Raw genomic sequence first — 15,985 nt, forward strand, 5'->3', positions numbered from 1 at the left:
TGAAAATTCACCGTCGCACGATTCGACTCTCCCACACGAATTTCTCGCAACATGGTGCCGAAACCCGGGAACTGCAATCTCCAGGACTTGGAGATCTTCTGAAAGCTGGAACCAGGCTGCGACGGTAACGGAGAAAGTGAGTGACGCCACGGTTCGTGTTCTGCGCAATCATGCAGAGATCGAAAGAAAAGAGAACAGCGCGTCGACAGCAAACTACCAATAACAAGCTGATCACCGAGGCCAATGCAGCTTTGGGAACGACAGACATCGGAACATTGTGCTCCCTAATCGAAAGACTTGGAGCCAACAACGACGAGTTGCTTAAGCTGAACGCCGAATTGGAAGATTCCATTGCTGATGAAGACTTCGCTTCTGAGTTTGAGACGGTCATGCGGTACGAGGACGCAGCATGCTTGGACAGCTGAAGGCGAAAGAAGCTGAACTGCTGAGAGCTCCTCGCCTATTGGCTACACAGCCGGCAGAGCCACAATGAGGAAGTCAACATGGCGGCGGCAAAGCTGTTCACCGCAGTGCAGTCAAGCTGCCCACCCTCCAGCTGCAGACCTTCAACGGTGAGCTTCGACAGTGGCGCGGCTTTTGGGAGCAGTTTAAAGAAGCAGTTGATGAGAACGGAAACCTCACAAAGGGAGAAAAGTTTCATTACTTAAGAAGCCTTCTGAGTGGAGCGGCAGCGCCATCGATAGCCGGATTACAGGCGACAGGGGAGTGCTACGACGATGCCATAAACATTCTATCCAAGTGCTTTGGCGACGCCCGACAGATTATCCAGGAGCACCTTGCCCATCTGAGATCGCTGCTGTCCGTAACATCATCGGACGACGTGCGAGGCCTGCGAAACTTGTGGATCACGTTCAATGCCATGTGCCCGGACTGAATGGGTTGAAGGTGAGCTCGACCACTTATTCTGCCATGATGATAGACATTCTTTTGAAAGCCCTACCTGCTGACATCGTCGTTGGCTATTATAAACGGCTGGCCAACACTCCGGAGTGGCCGCGTTCACCTAGCGACACTCAGAATGGTGAGGCTACATCTGTCACGATCCCTTCAGACGGTGAGCTGGAACAACTAACTTTTTTTACAGTCGAAGTTGAAAGCTGGGAAAAGAGCAGTATTAGCAGCAATAGAGACTACAAGCAAGTCAGACAGGAAAGCGAAAAGAAATCGTTGTCTCTCCTGCCGACGTCTGCGGTACTGCACGCAACTTCCCAAGTAAGGGAACAGTGCTTTTTCTGCGGCTTACTTACTCACAACGCTGCAGACTGCGACAGTAAAATAAACAGGGAAGAAAAATTGCAAAGACTTAAAGGGGACAACCGCTGTTTCCGATATACCTTGAGAGGACATCACTTGAAAGACTGCCACCGCCGACTGAAATGCGGGAAGTGTAGCGGCAGACATGTGTGATCAGTGTGCAACCCAAACTGGAAGCCGAAGAAACTAGAGGTGACTCCAAGATTGGAGATTAACAGCTTGCATGCAAGCAGCAGAAATTCCGTCAACAATGAAATTCTTCTGCAAACCTGCCGGCTTTGGGCTATTGGAAAAGGTAGGCGCAGTTACATTCGAGGCATCGTAGATGGGGGAAGTAACCGCAGCTTTATCTGTGAGGACATCTCTAAATTTTTAGGCCTCAAAGAAAGTAAAAAAACCTCTCTCCAGCTGAGTACGTTTGGGACAGCCACATCAGCACCAGAAAGACGTCGTCTAGTAGAAGTGCATCTTTGCCGCCAGTACAGTGACAAGGAATACATTATAGAGGCCATTGAGGTTCCTTTCATCTGCAACGACATAGTCCAGGTGCCTGTCGAAAACGACTTTGTCAGAGCAATAGAAGAGACAGGACGGCCCATCGCGGACAAGCTTCTACTGCCGGAAATGCCAGTGGTACCCGGAATTGGGCTTCTTATTGGCGCTGAACCCCTGTGGAAATTCGTGACGGGCGAAATTCAATGCTCCCAGCAAAACGCTGACTTGGTTGTCCTGGGGTCGGTCTTCGGTTGAATGTTTCAGGGTCCGATATCCGTGCATACCTCAGTTGACAATTCAGCCAACTCCTGTGTCCTCAGGGTAAGCACAGTCCTTGAAAGCACTGAAAGACTTGTGAAAGGCTTCTGGGAATTGGAAAGCATTGGCATTATGAATCATACCGGAGGGCCGAATGAGGAAGCGGAAGCGACTGTGGGTCAGTTTGAAAGAAACATCAGAATGAAGAACGGCCGCTACGAAGTCGCCCTTACTTGGAAAGAAAACAGTGGAACACTTTGTGACAACTGCTCACAGGCACTACAGTGACTGAAGAGCCTACGGAAAAGAATTCAGCGCACTCCAGAATTTGGCGCGGAGTATGAAAGTACAATGCGGAGCTACATAGATATGGGCGATGCCAAACGTGTAACACCTGAAGAGCAAGCCACCGATCAGGCTTATTACATGCCACACCACGCTTTTTTTTCCAGTGACTCAAGAACGACAAAGCTACGCATTGTCTTTGACGCCTCCTCACATGAACAAGGGTCTTCCTCCCTGAACGAACATTTGGAGAAGGGCCTTGTCTCTTAGCTGATCTGCTCAAACTGCTGATTCGTTTTCGACTTCCTCAGATCGCATTGACAGCTGACATTGAGAAGGCATTCTTGCAAATCAGTGTCCGAAAAGAGGACCGAGACTCCTTGCGCTTTCTCTGGTTTAACGGCTTGCCTTTAAAGGAAGAACCTGATCCTGAAGTAGAATAGTGGCGAATGAAGCATGTGCCGTTTGGCACCAAGGCTAGACCTTTCCTGCTAAATGCCACCCTGCAATATCACCTTAAGAGGGTTGAGGAGCCAAAGCAGAGAATAGCTGCGCTTCTGGCGGAGTCGTTCTACGTCGACGACCTGTTGCTTGGAGCAGACACCGAAAAGGATGCGGAGATTTTTGCGCAGGCCAACGATATTCTTGGAGCTTGCGAAAGTGGTCGTCGAACTCAAGGCACTTGCAAGACCTATATGCGTCGCAGGAGGGACTGAATGACTCGGTTGGAACAGTAAAAATTCTTGGGCTTATTTGGAATCCTGCAGAAGATACGATCACCATGGCCACCAAGTCTCTCTCAAGCATTTTGGACAGAGAGAACAACTGCAAAAGACTTGTTCTACAAACCATCGCCAGAATATTTGATCCTCTTGGATTGCTTGTACCATTTACCATACAAGCCAAGGCACTCTTTCAGGAATTGTGGCAATGACACATTGGTTGGGATGACAAATTGCCCAATGATATTTTCAGGAAGTGGGAAGACTGGAAGTCGGAGCTAATGGACTTTCGTTCACTGACCGTACCCCGATGTGTTGCTCCAGTAGTTCAACCGCAGAGTGTACAGTTGCACATCTTCTGCGACGCCAGTCAGCGAGCGTACGGGGCATGCGCCTACCTGCGACTACAGGACTCCAACGGCAGTGTTGACACGGAACTCATCTACACGAAAGCGAGAGTTTCACCCCTAAAAGGTACGATTCTTCCCCGAATTGAACTGATGGGTGCACTGATAGGTGCTAGAATAGCCAAGTTTCTGGAAGGCTGCTTAATGATGTATGCTGGTCGAACGAAAATGATTTACTGGACCGACTCCAGCATAACCCTTCATTGGTTGAAAGGAAACCCTTTGCAGTGGAACCAGTTTGTGCGAAACAGTGATCGAGGTTCAAACCTGCACAGAGAAAGAACAATGGAGGCATTGTCCAAGTTCACAGAACCCCACTGATAGTGTGGCACGTGGAGTGACTCTAGTCTTCAAGAAGACCGACTGTGGTGGTTTGGACCGTCATGGCTTTCAGAGACAGAGGAGTCCTGGCCAGCTCTGAATGAGTTACGTCCCAACGCCTGAGGAAAGTTCGGAAGAAAGGAAAGAAGTAAAGGTGTTGCAAGTAAGGGCATTTATGCTGATCTTGGAGCTGGCTCACCACAGTAGTTTTTTCCGAATTTTATGGATAACTGCCTGGGTGTTCAGATTCATAAGTGCTTGCCGGAATCCGTCTGGCATAGTTTCTTCTTGTCTAGCAACGGAAGAGGTAGAAAGGGCCGAAGCATACTGGTTGAAAGTCATTCAGGAAGAAGCATACACGGATGACATATCCCGTCTTGGCCAAGGGCTCTCATTGAAATCACAATAAAGCTAACAGAAGTTACAGCCCATTTTTGACCCTGAGGGACTGCTACGAGTAGGAGGGCGGCTGCACTTCTCCGACGAGAAAGAACAGGTGAAGCATCCACTGCTCCTCCCTCCCAGCCATTCGTTCACGGAGCTCGTTATTCGAGACGCTCATTTACGAACATTACACGGCAGCTCTAGAGACACTCTCACAGAAGTGGGAGAGAGGTTTTGGATCCCACGAGGACTTCAACAAGTAAAAAGCGTTGTAAACAAATGCAACATGTGCTTCAAAGGTCGCGCAAAGCCTGGAGAAGCTCTCACAGAGCCCTTACCAAATGAAAGCGTTTGCCGTTCTGAACCGTTTCAAGTGGTTGGCATAGACTTCGCCGGGTTGCTCTTCACTAAGGACAAGGACACGGTCTCCAAATCTTACATTTACTTTGCTCTCTTCACTTGCGCAGTTACGAGAGCAGTTCATCTGGAGCTTGTCTCAAACCTATCATCCGAAATGTTCCTATTGGCTTTCATACGATTTACCGCTTGATGAGGACTGCCATCAGTGATATACACTGAAAACGCCAAAGCCTTTCAGAGCGCCTCTAAAGAATTTGCAGCATTGAGAGACTCTTTGTTTTACGGAAATTTTCCCGACCACTGTGCCAAGACACGCATCAAATGGAAATTCATCATGGAAAGAGCAGCATGGTGGGGTGGATTCTGGGAAAGGATGGTGAGGACTGTGAAGGTTTGCCTCCGTAAAATCCTACACCAGGCAAGACTCACCTTCGAACAGCTTACTACAGTACTGCAGGAGGTGGAAAGCATTGTTAACCCCGCCCCCTAACCTACATTTCTTTGTCACCAGAAGACCCCGAAATTCTTACTCCGGCACATTTTTTGACAGGAAAGAGACTGACGTCGCTACCTTCTCCGTGTCATATCAGTTCGTCAATACAAGCTGTGACACGAAGGTGGATGTACCGCAAACGATTGCTGGAGCAGTTTTGGAGACGATGACGGAATGAATATCTTTTGACACTAAGGTCGGCGCACACTTGCGGAAAACAACAGGCTCGACAGACCTCTGTAGGAGACTTAGTTCTCCCCCGTGAGGATAAGGCGCCGCGACACATGTGGAAGAAGGGGAGGATCGTCGAAGTGATCCACGGAAGAGATAACCAAGTCTGAGCGTGTGTTGTGGAGCAGCCCAACGGATCCACATTGCAAAGGCCGGTACAGCTTCTCTAACCCCTCGAGTTGTGTGTGTAGTGCTGCCACTGTTGGGGCCGGGAGGTTGTTGTGTATTCTGTCTTTTTTTGGGGAAGAGAGAGTGCGTCTTCCACAAATGGCATCGTTTACTACTGCCTGTGTTTCTCGTCGCCCGTGTACCCTACTTTGAGTTTTTGTGTGTGTGTGTGTTTCCTAAGCACGTGTGCACGACGGGGTGCCATTGGGGACCGGAGCAGTGCGGGGACACTTCCAGTTTTTGGATCACTGGTGTCTAGTCCAGGATCGGGTTTCGACGACGGCGCTCGGGAGGCGAGTTGGGCAGCGAAAGGCCGGGTGCAGCTGAAAGCGGCCGGGCCCCTCGGACTCTCGGCAAGATAGTGGCTTCTTAGACGGCAAAGAAGAAAGACATTTGTGCCGGGTGTTCCGTCTGACCACTCTTTTTGTATCTGTAAAGTGAATATAGTTTTCCTTGTCTGTTTGTTAAACAATGCGTCTATGAGTCGTCACTGTTTCCTGAATATTCACCGTCGCACGATTCGACTCTCCCACACGAATTTCTCGCAACAGAGGGCATCACGCCACCTAGGTCACATAAACTTGTGGCAACATCACAATCTGCCCATTGGATTGTGAGGAAACTGACCGCCGTGGCAGTTAAAAAAATGATTGGTCGCAAAAGGTTGCTCGGGAAGAGCAACATGGGTCGCACGATCCCTACCGGTGGCTATGATAGAAACAGACACCTGTCAATGCAGTGGCACATCCCTTAACCGCTGTGCCACTGCGCTGGTAGTGGTACGCCGCCATCTATGAATGTTAAGTAGAGAATTACCACCTCTGCCTATATGGGCATTATCCTACTAAACCCCTCAGAGCGGCACTTAAGTGTCCCCTGCTTTCACACGTGTACTTTGTTTAACTACGTTAAACCCCTACCACTTTTATTTTGTTTAAAGGACACTGAACTTGAAAATCACTCACTTTATGTGTCACGCCACTAGTGAATTTTAGGCACGAAAGACTGAACAGAGTTGACTGAATGCCAGAGGTATTCTCTCACCAGTGAATAATTCAAGAACTGCAATTCTATAAAACAACAGAAGCATGAAACAAAACGATCAATAAGTATATCCTGCATCACATAATACATTCATTTCAATGCTGGTACAATGAAAAATCTTTAATTCCATCATTACATAAATGGCAACCTTGTTGACTGTCTGCACTGTTCTGAACATTAAATAGCTAGATCAAGACAGTGATCAACAATTCCAAGTTGATGAATTTTGCATTTTTGGTAGGCTGGACTATAGTGAAAAAAGAGCAGAATGATGTTAGCACCTGCTATAGCACACTAATGCATGCAAGTGAACAACTGAGTACTTTGCACCAGTACAAGTACATAACACCACGACGAATACTTATGTCCTGAATCCAGTAGTACACTCGTTTCACTGCCGTACGGTTACAAAGCGTCACTGCAGTAGAAAAATCTGCTGAGCGTATCGTTCCGATACTTGTACAATCAGGCAAAGACAACAACAAAGTATCTGCACAAGTGTTCGGTGTACAAATTAAAACAAGCTGCTCCAAAGCTTGAACGCACCGATCTGTGATCCCTCAGGGTGGTACAACACGGCCTTCTGTGCTTCGCCGTCACCCCTCAGCGAATTGAGCAGCTTGTTGAGCACACCCTGGGGAACCTTGCAGCCTCATCTTTTCATGTCAACCAGGCCCAGGAGCCAAAACTCTGGCTCGAGACCGTGCTCGGCGTTGTCGAACGGGTGGTAGATCACCGTCACGCCGCTGGCTCCGCGTCGGAACATGTAGCTCCGACCGGCGACAGCATCGACATGTGCAGCCTCACCACTCATCGTGGCGAAAGTTCGAATGGCCCGTGGCAGTGGCGGCTTATGCAGTCTGAGGAGGAGAAGAAAAGGAAGTAATGACACCTCCAGCCAATCAGAATTGATCACCGATCAATTCAATTAATTCACACAGTGGAGTGGCAGCGGACAGCTTTGCCCAAACTGACTGCTCATGACAGCCAGCCGACTTGCCTGCTCGCATTCCTCGGAGCCTGTCGAACGCAGCTCCAATGTCGACCGAGAACCGTCTTAATGCGCTTCACTTCCTTGCTTGCTGGCACTTCCCTATACGTTTCCCCACTTTTTCTTTTATATGTAGCGCAAAGATTAGTAGTAGCACTGCTACCTGCTCAAAACTATTTTGAGTTGCCACCTAGAGGCTTTTCTTCAGTTTGCCGTTGTTTGTTACTAAAGGCATTAGAAATACTTTTTATTTACTTTATGATTACAAATGCAAAAAAAGCAAAAATTCTATTGAAATTTCAAATGCACGCAACGTTACCTAAGCATGTAAACTTTATGCACACACACGCAAAAATAACTTGCAGTCACTAAAAACCGCAGCGCCAGCAAAAACAAAGTGGCAATACTTGGACGCCATCTGGACAGTGTGCCTGAATGTTGTCTAATCCCTTAGTGACCTGACGAAATCAGCAGGAAAGATAAAGTCGCAAGTGCTTCGGAAAGCTCCTTGAATGCAGGCGAAAGAACGTTTAACTACATCAAAGACTTTCTCTCTGATAGAACGGCTAAAATTCAAATTGGCACAATCAAATCCGACACCTCAGTTGAGGAGACAGAGGAATACCACAAGGATCTGTCCTGTCCCCCTTATTCAATATAACCCTCAACAAAATGGCACACGAAGTCACCAAAATCCCAGACCTAGAACACTCTTTGTACGCGGACGATATCGTCCTTTGGACCACTAAGGGGAGTATCGGCACGATACAAGACACGCTACAACAAGCGGCAGATGTAGTAGTAGAGGAGGCACAAGCTGCAGGACTTCCGTGTTCCCCCAAAAATCCGAAGTCCTCATCCTACACCCAAAGCGTCAAAGAAAGAATAAAGCACCTCAGATCAAAATCTACGCAGAAGGGGCAGCCATCCCAGAAGTGGAAACACTAAGAATAACACGACACACTAATTAAGAAACTGAGAAACACCGTCAACCAAATCTCCCTTCTCATCAGACGCATCGCAAATAGGCAAGGAGGAGTTAAAGAAGCCGAGACCAGGAAACTAATCCAAGCCTTCGTTCTTAGCAGAGTCATCTACTCTACACCATGCGACCTGGATGCTCTAATTAGACAATCCTACAAAATTGCACTCAACCTCCCCCGTCATACCCCAAATTAAAAACTACTCCAGTTAGGAATTATAACACCTTCGCAGAAATGATGGAAGCACACCTCACCGTACAATACGAAAGACTATCAGGCACTGAAACGGGACGTTTCATCCTAAAGACGGCAGGAATACAATATGAAGGAACCCGTACACAACCTTGCCAATTCCAAGACACATGCACAAACACTTACTAGTCCATCCTCTGCCCAAAAACATGCATCCAGACTACTGCTAGGGAAGTAAAACTTCACGAAAGATTTTCAGTTCAGAAAGACACGGTGCATGTGGACGTGGCAGAACATGCGGACAGAGACGCCTTTCCCTAGCAGTTTTTGATCATCGAGGCTCTCCCCTCGCATCGGCGACAATCGATAAAACAAAATTTCTGGAGGAGGCAGAGGAAGCTGCCATAGCTTTAGCCATTACCTCCACCACTGCCAAATACATCATCAGCAACTCTAAAACTGCAATTCGAAATTTTGCAAAAGGAAGGGCCCACTCTGCAGCCATCAATATATTACAAAAAATCTCAAATACCTGCCAGATCACATTGATCTGGGTCCCCGCCCATTCGGGCCATCCTGGAAACGAGGCGGCGCACCGATTTGACCAAGGATTCGTGGTTAACCGGGAGGTGCGCTACCCTGAGCTCAGGTCGGCCAAGGAGCGAGTGACAACCTACAAAGAAATTACTAACCACTTCAAGAAAGAATGACAAATCCTCCAAGAACCACGTACATCTCTAAGTAAAACATAACTCAGCTGGCGGCAGCTCCAAACAGACACTTTCTTTAATCCTTACATGTACTCTATATGGTTCCCAGAGCAGTTTAACCCCATCTGTTCTCTCTGCGGACACCTTAAGGCAGACACACCACACATCATCCAATACTCATGTAATCAAGACAAGCCGTCGAACAGTCTGCAGCTCTCTACCCAATCGCAGTGGGAGGCCGCGCTGCTCAGCTGGGACCCGGAGGTTCAACTCCGAGTCACAGAGTGGGCCGAAGAGGTCGCCGAACGACATCATCTTGATCTGCACACAAGGGATGCCAGTGTACGCGTTTCGGCCTCGAATACGCAAATTACAGTCATCAAATGCCGGCGCTGCTTCTCAGAGAGGCATAATGTTTAAAACCGAGCACCTGAAGCACATGTACACAGCCAGATCTGAACGAAGGGCATTTCAAGAAATGCGAAATAAGCAGTCACAACTTGCAGCTTTGCAAGAAAAGAAAAGGCTTTATTCGATGCGCTCTTGAAAAGCCTATAACATAAAATTGCAAAATACAAGTGACAGCATCAGGTAGTAGCCAATAGAGATATATTGATACTGACTCAACTTAAAACCAAACAGATGACACAACACAGGATAAGACATGAACTCAAGAAGGGGCTGGACTAACAACTGAAATTTTATTGAAGGAAAGCCGCAAAAGAAGATCCACAAATACATGCGTGTGCACAACTCCCCAAAGCAGTGAAAGGAGGAAATAGAATCAAAAGTCACTGGCATACTAATGAATCTAAAAAAGCAAATTCCTTACAGCGAAAGTTTACCGACGGCTTAGCCACACGTGTCCTTAGTGTTACCGATGTAGCAAGCCTCAACTATCTACCGACAGATTTCTCCCTTCCGTAAACCACTGATGTGTTGCAGAAATTAGGTGTGCAAAGAGACAGGCCATCCTCAGATTTGCATTCAAAAGATTGAGTGTGCAGTGCCAGATTAGAATTTGCCTTCCCCCTGTAGATTGAAAGTGCTCAGTCAGGTGGAAATTCAGACATCTGCCTGTCAGCCCATAGTAGTTGCAGCCATAAGGCAGTGGAACGCAATAAACTCCATCACTTTTGCAAGTGGTGAACCTTTTTATATGTGACACTGTACATTGTAAACGATTACCCATAGTTTTATCAAGCCTTTTTTAATAGCGGCGCAAAGCCCTCTTATCTTGCACTTAGCTGTTACGACAACAGCAACATTAAACTTTGCCGCAACTTTCTTGAGACTGTGCGAAATACTGTTGAGGTAAGGTCAGCATCATCCGAGTATGTGTTCCTTTCCCTCGAGCGAGTGAAAACACGCTCTGACAGGTTGGTGAGATGGACAAGTGGGAACCCAGCCGCCATTAGCCGCCATCGGTAAGGCTAAGGACATGTGCGTAGTTAAGCCGTCGGTGAACCCTCAGGAATTTGTTTTTTTAGATGGTTTACTAGTGTGCCAGTGCCTTTCGATTGTTTTTCGCCCTCTCACTGCTTTGGGGTTTGCACGTGTGCATCTCTTTGCAGGTCTTCTTTTGCCGCTTGCCTTCAATAAAACTTCAGTTGTTAGACCATTAGACCAGCCTCGTCTTGTGCTCCTCTCATCCGTGTTGTGTCTTCCGGCTGTGTAATACTGAATGCCAGAATACCGCCGTTTTAGAGTCAAGCGCACTTATAATGGCTGCAGTTAAAATGAGTGTTCATTTATTATAAAAAATTGTGCTCACTTCATTAATATATGCACGAATCAAATGACACTGCATAACAATAAAAAAAGGACTAACCCTCGTGGTGAAACTGCAGTTAGAGCGAACAAGGGGGCACTGTAAACCTGCCCCCACATCTCAAAGCTTGAACTTCAGGCCAACGCAGAAATCAGATCAGATTACTTATCAAACTGCATGACACTGCCACGCAAAGAATGTGACCACCAATAAAAAAGGCGCAAAAAGCAAACTGTAGGTAGCAGCCAATCTCATGCAATCTCATGCAGGCAAGCTACAAGGTCAGGCCAACAAAGACGTGGAAGGAGAAATTAGTCTAAAGGCCACAACAAGCACATAATTATTAAGGTTTTTCACAGCACACTGAGCCCTTTAAATGGCAAATACTTTCCTCAAAAAACATACCAGAAGCGGAAAAATTTTTTTTTCACCTATCAATTTTTTTCATGTACGTCACTGTTCTTGAAGCATGGGTAGGTGCAGAGTAGCCAGTTTAATGCATGCATCCCTAAGCAATGCCATGCCAAAAACTGTACTTACAGAAAAAGCTTGCTTTACTGAGTGAATACCACTGGCCATTCACAAATTTCCCAGCCTGGTCCAGGTCACTGGCTCAAATCGCACGCATCACTTGGTGGCTTGCACGACTTCCATGCAACCCTTGGTCTTTAGCTGAAAAAAACTGAGGGATCAGCAAAATATCAAACTTTGTATGCATTGCTTTGTTTCAATGAACGACTAAGAAAAAAACAGCATTTTCCTTAAGCACAACTATTTTTTCACACTAGCTTTCTACAGTAATTCACGTTTATCGCGACCTCGTTAACGCTGACTTGCTGCATGGTCCCAGCACTACTGTGTATAGTTCTATGGTTTCAAATGCTTGTTAGCTCTGAGCCCTTGGCCTTGCACTGGTTAATGCAGAAAACCTCGGAAAGGGCAATCAGAGCTTTGAGCTTTGAGCCATAGGTATTCAGAAGCTCGGTGGTTCAGTGGGAAAACGTTTGGCTGGGCGACACAGTAACAAACGCTGCTACAGTTACTTTCACTCCATTGCAAAATACTCGCACAGCAGAGACCTGTCCTCTATTTTGCAGTGCAGAAACAATCACTGAAATTCAAAGCATGCATACTAAATGCACACCTACCTTCGAACAGCTTTAGAATTATGGGTATAATTATTGCAATGAAATACCGGTCAGTACATGTAGTTTTCAATTTCTCCTAAAATTATAAGCAACTCGACAAACAATACACATTAAAAGGGAAATAAAATAACCAGAATTGTTAAAAAATCTATGTCAGAAGAAATATGTGACATCCACCACACTTCAGCAGTTCTTGAGTTTTGTGCACCATCAAACCACACTTTCTTCTTACAGGCACATTTGCACAGAAATTGGGTTGAACCTGGTCTTTAAGAATGTTTTTAGGGTGCAACATAGGGAGAAACCAGGTTTTACCCAGAAACGAAGGGCCCTACACATTCCATCACCAGCCCAGAAGGTGCACTTGAGTCTACAGCCTCTTCCATAAGTCTCCAATTTTCCTGCCCTTCATAAGCTGCATGATCCCTGTCTGCTACAAGCCAAATTTTACTATTTTACCAGACTCAGAGCCTCCCACTGCTTTTCTCAATCTTGGAATCCTGCAGCCCTAGCAGATCATCAGCTGTTTATTTATTTATTTACATTTCTGCAGTGCCACAAAGGCATAACTTCAGGGGGGATTACATACATACACAATCAATCCTACAGCATGTGCCAACCTTTTGTACAGGATGGGAAAGAATCTATGGCAGATGATAAAAAATGTTAACAGCGCATTCACATCAGTCAATTCTTCAGGGAAGGGCAAGAGGAAAAGCAGAAAAACAGCAGCTGAGCACGTGTGCACATCACAATTCCGACAACAGTGCTCGGAACTTTGCTTCGGATTGGCATTGAAGAATACATTGAGGCAGCTTACAACATTCATGCGGAAAGAAAAACAGTTTGAACACCTTAGTACCGCATTTTATCTCATGTATTTTGCAGTCGTGGTTGTGCCTTCTGGATACAAAATGAGATGGCAGCAAATAAGCTCCGGGGCTAATAGTAGTTTCCTTGAAATAAATGTGGTAAAGGAATTCTAACCTTATTCGTAAACGGCACTCCTCCAGAGAGTCCCAGTTCAGGTCCTGCTTGATACTGTTACTTCGATAATTAAAAGTATATCTGTTGGTGACAAACCACACCGCACGATTCTGAATGCGTTCCAGCATATCACAATAGGTTCTGACTAGAGGGTCCCACACTGCTCTGGCATACTCCATAATTGGTCAGATGGTAGTGAAGTATAAAAGTTCCTTAACCTTCTGAGGAGCGTCCCAAAAATTCCTTTCCAAAAAATTTAGCAATCTTGATGCCTCTGCCAAAATATATTGTCTGCTTTCTCCCTCATTACTCTCATTTTAGCACCGCACTCTCCACAGCAAAAGTGCTGGATATTGTACTATCAACATTTTTGTGTGGCGTGCAAGTGGCTTGTATCATGACGAATATGTGTAAATATAGCCTAGCCCATTTTCCATACCACAACTACAGCTGCAGCCAGATATCATTTTGTGGAGCAGCACAATGGCCTTCAATTTTACAGTGGTGAAGTATGCAGCATTTTGTTTCAAACATGAGTGTGAAGGGAAGACTGTGTATGGTGCATGAAAAGAAAGGAATGACACACATACTGGAGTCTGCAAGAATGCCCTGTGGACATTACAAAACACTGCCACCCTTGCTTTATCTTTGCCAGCTAACAAACTCATTTGAGCACAGTGTACTAAGCCAAACTTGAGTACATGAGTGTCTCACTATATTAGGCATATCAAATTACAGTGAAGATTTGCAGTGTATTCCAGTGAGTCAGTGCATCACAGCAAAGGTTTTGAAAACAAATGCAAGTTTAGGAGCTTCACAAGCGCATGAGCTTGCCTAATCTATTTATGCATGTAACTGAGAAATTTGCCTTGAAATGATGTTTACTGCTGCAGGTCACAACACCTCTATGCCAGGTAGCCCATTACAAAAGAAGTCAGCATAGATACTTTAATAAGTAATGTAAGTATGGTTGAATATAAAACTGACTATCCTTGAATATAGAACTTACTATCCAGGCCATAGCTCTTGGATCTAAGCTTCACATATTTCTGCATAATACAACTAACAAAGCAATAAAGCGAGAGTTTTTCGAATGAAATGAAAAACAATATTTCTCTGGCATTCAAAACCACTGACCTGCTACTCAGCGAGGAGGGAATAAGAGAGGCAAAGATGAAGGAATAGAGGAGCAGAAAATTGTTAATGCTTAGAAAATAATAATAAATTTAAAGAAATTTTATGAAATGATGTAGCCACTAATTTTGCTTGGTTTTATGAGGTTTAAAACCACAAAGCGGCGCAGGCTATGTTAGATATTAGAGAAATGGATAAATCTTTAAGTGTGCTAACATCACAGAGTTCCTGCACCTCTAGCATTTCGTCTCCATTAAAATAAGACCACTGCAGCTGGAATTGAACCTGCATCTTTTTGATGAGCAGCTGAGTACCATATCCGCGGCTCCCATTTGGGGTGACATGCTTAGTTTGGTTTATTTGGGTTTAACCTCCCAAAGCGACTCAGGCTATGAGGGACGTTGTAGTGAAGGGGTGACATGCAACAAAGTGGTGACTAACAGGCTTTACAAAGTTCACTACAAAGAGAGTGAGCATTGATGAGGTTTTAGAGTTTGTCTAGTCTAGGAATGCCATATATTTGTGCAGATAATTCATTACAAGTACATGCGGCCTATGACAGGCTCTGGGACCTAAAGCACAAAGCAACTCACGCAGCTCTCTCCTCCATATCTTAGCATTAACCATGTGTTTTTATTTCAGTGGTTGAATTTAAAATTCAACCACTGAAAGAATTTAAACTTCCTAGTGTAACACTTTTTGCCCGAGAGATTTGTAGCAGCAATGCAGTTTAAAATTCTTTTTGAGCATACTGCAAGGCACTGCTCTTAACTTCTGCGTGCATGCCAAAGGCCTTAAACCCCAATCTACTCGCAACCATTTCTCTCAAATGCTCTGCATTTGCGCACGACCTGGCTTAGACGTGCGGATGACCTGACCTAGATGTACTCTGTTACCACTTCCACTACCTCACTACCTATCGTAAAATGTTCACTTTCCAGATTGTTTAGTATTTTAGCTTTCTTCATTTGCACACTGAGTATTTATATCCTCTATCATGAACAACAATTCCTCATCACCTACTACACCAATAACATCACGAAATCAGATGTAACTAAGCCGTTCTCCACAAGTCTGTGTTTCCCAAACCAATCCATGGCTAGACAAAGAGGGTCACCTCATCTATCATTTTTGTCACATCTCATTCACTCTATGTGTTCTACACAGTAAGCAACCATTGATATCAGGTCATAGCTGCCAAAACTACACTTATGACAAACTTCACACGCTAGGACTTAAGAATTCGCTTTCTACAATCATCACATAAACGTACTCACTCGGCTTTCTCATCACAGATGGAGGCTGGCACTGTGGTGTGGTGTTTATCTCTCGTCAGTGTTCACACATGAACACATGCAGTGCATTTTGTTACTGTTTCCGCTTGACATACTCACAAAGACGAGAGAGGATACTCAGTTTGTTGTCTCGTCGGTGACAAGTTTTCGCTTTCGAGCTTTCTGCCAAGGCCTGGCTTGGCGACTGTCAGAGTTTCGTCGGCATCGCTTGTCACAAAGCCTTTCACACCACTGAATACCTGGCCATCGTTAGTGCTGCTGTAGTCATTCTAGAGTGATCACAGAGGTTTATGTGCGTGACCGACCGGTGCTATGCCAACAAGTTCTGCTA

General features: G+C 45.7%; 1 protein-coding gene across 2 annotated transcripts in view; it reads right to left on the reverse strand.

Moving 5' to 3' along the window:
• Nucleotides 1-13,911, reverse strand: part of LOC144112633 (uncharacterized) — a 65,538-nt gene extending 51,627 nt beyond the window's left edge. Inside the window, exons 1-5 of one of the 2 annotated variants that reach the window (XM_077645432.1) lie at nucleotides 13,226-13,911; nucleotides 11,631-11,762; nucleotides 9,541-9,640; nucleotides 9,142-9,282; nucleotides 6,990-7,303 (exon numbers count right to left, since the gene is read on the reverse strand). The gene's annotated coding sequence lies outside the window, so the exon portion shown is untranslated. The other variant, XM_077645433.1, reaches the window with a different exon arrangement.
• Between the last annotated feature and the right edge of the window lie 2,074 nt (nucleotides 13,912-15,985).

This window comes from Amblyomma americanum, chromosome 1 (assembly GCF_052857255.1).
Source record: "Amblyomma americanum isolate KBUSLIRL-KWMA chromosome 1, ASM5285725v1, whole genome shotgun sequence".
NCBI lineage: Eukaryota > Metazoa > Arthropoda > Arachnida > Ixodida > Ixodidae > Amblyomma > Amblyomma americanum.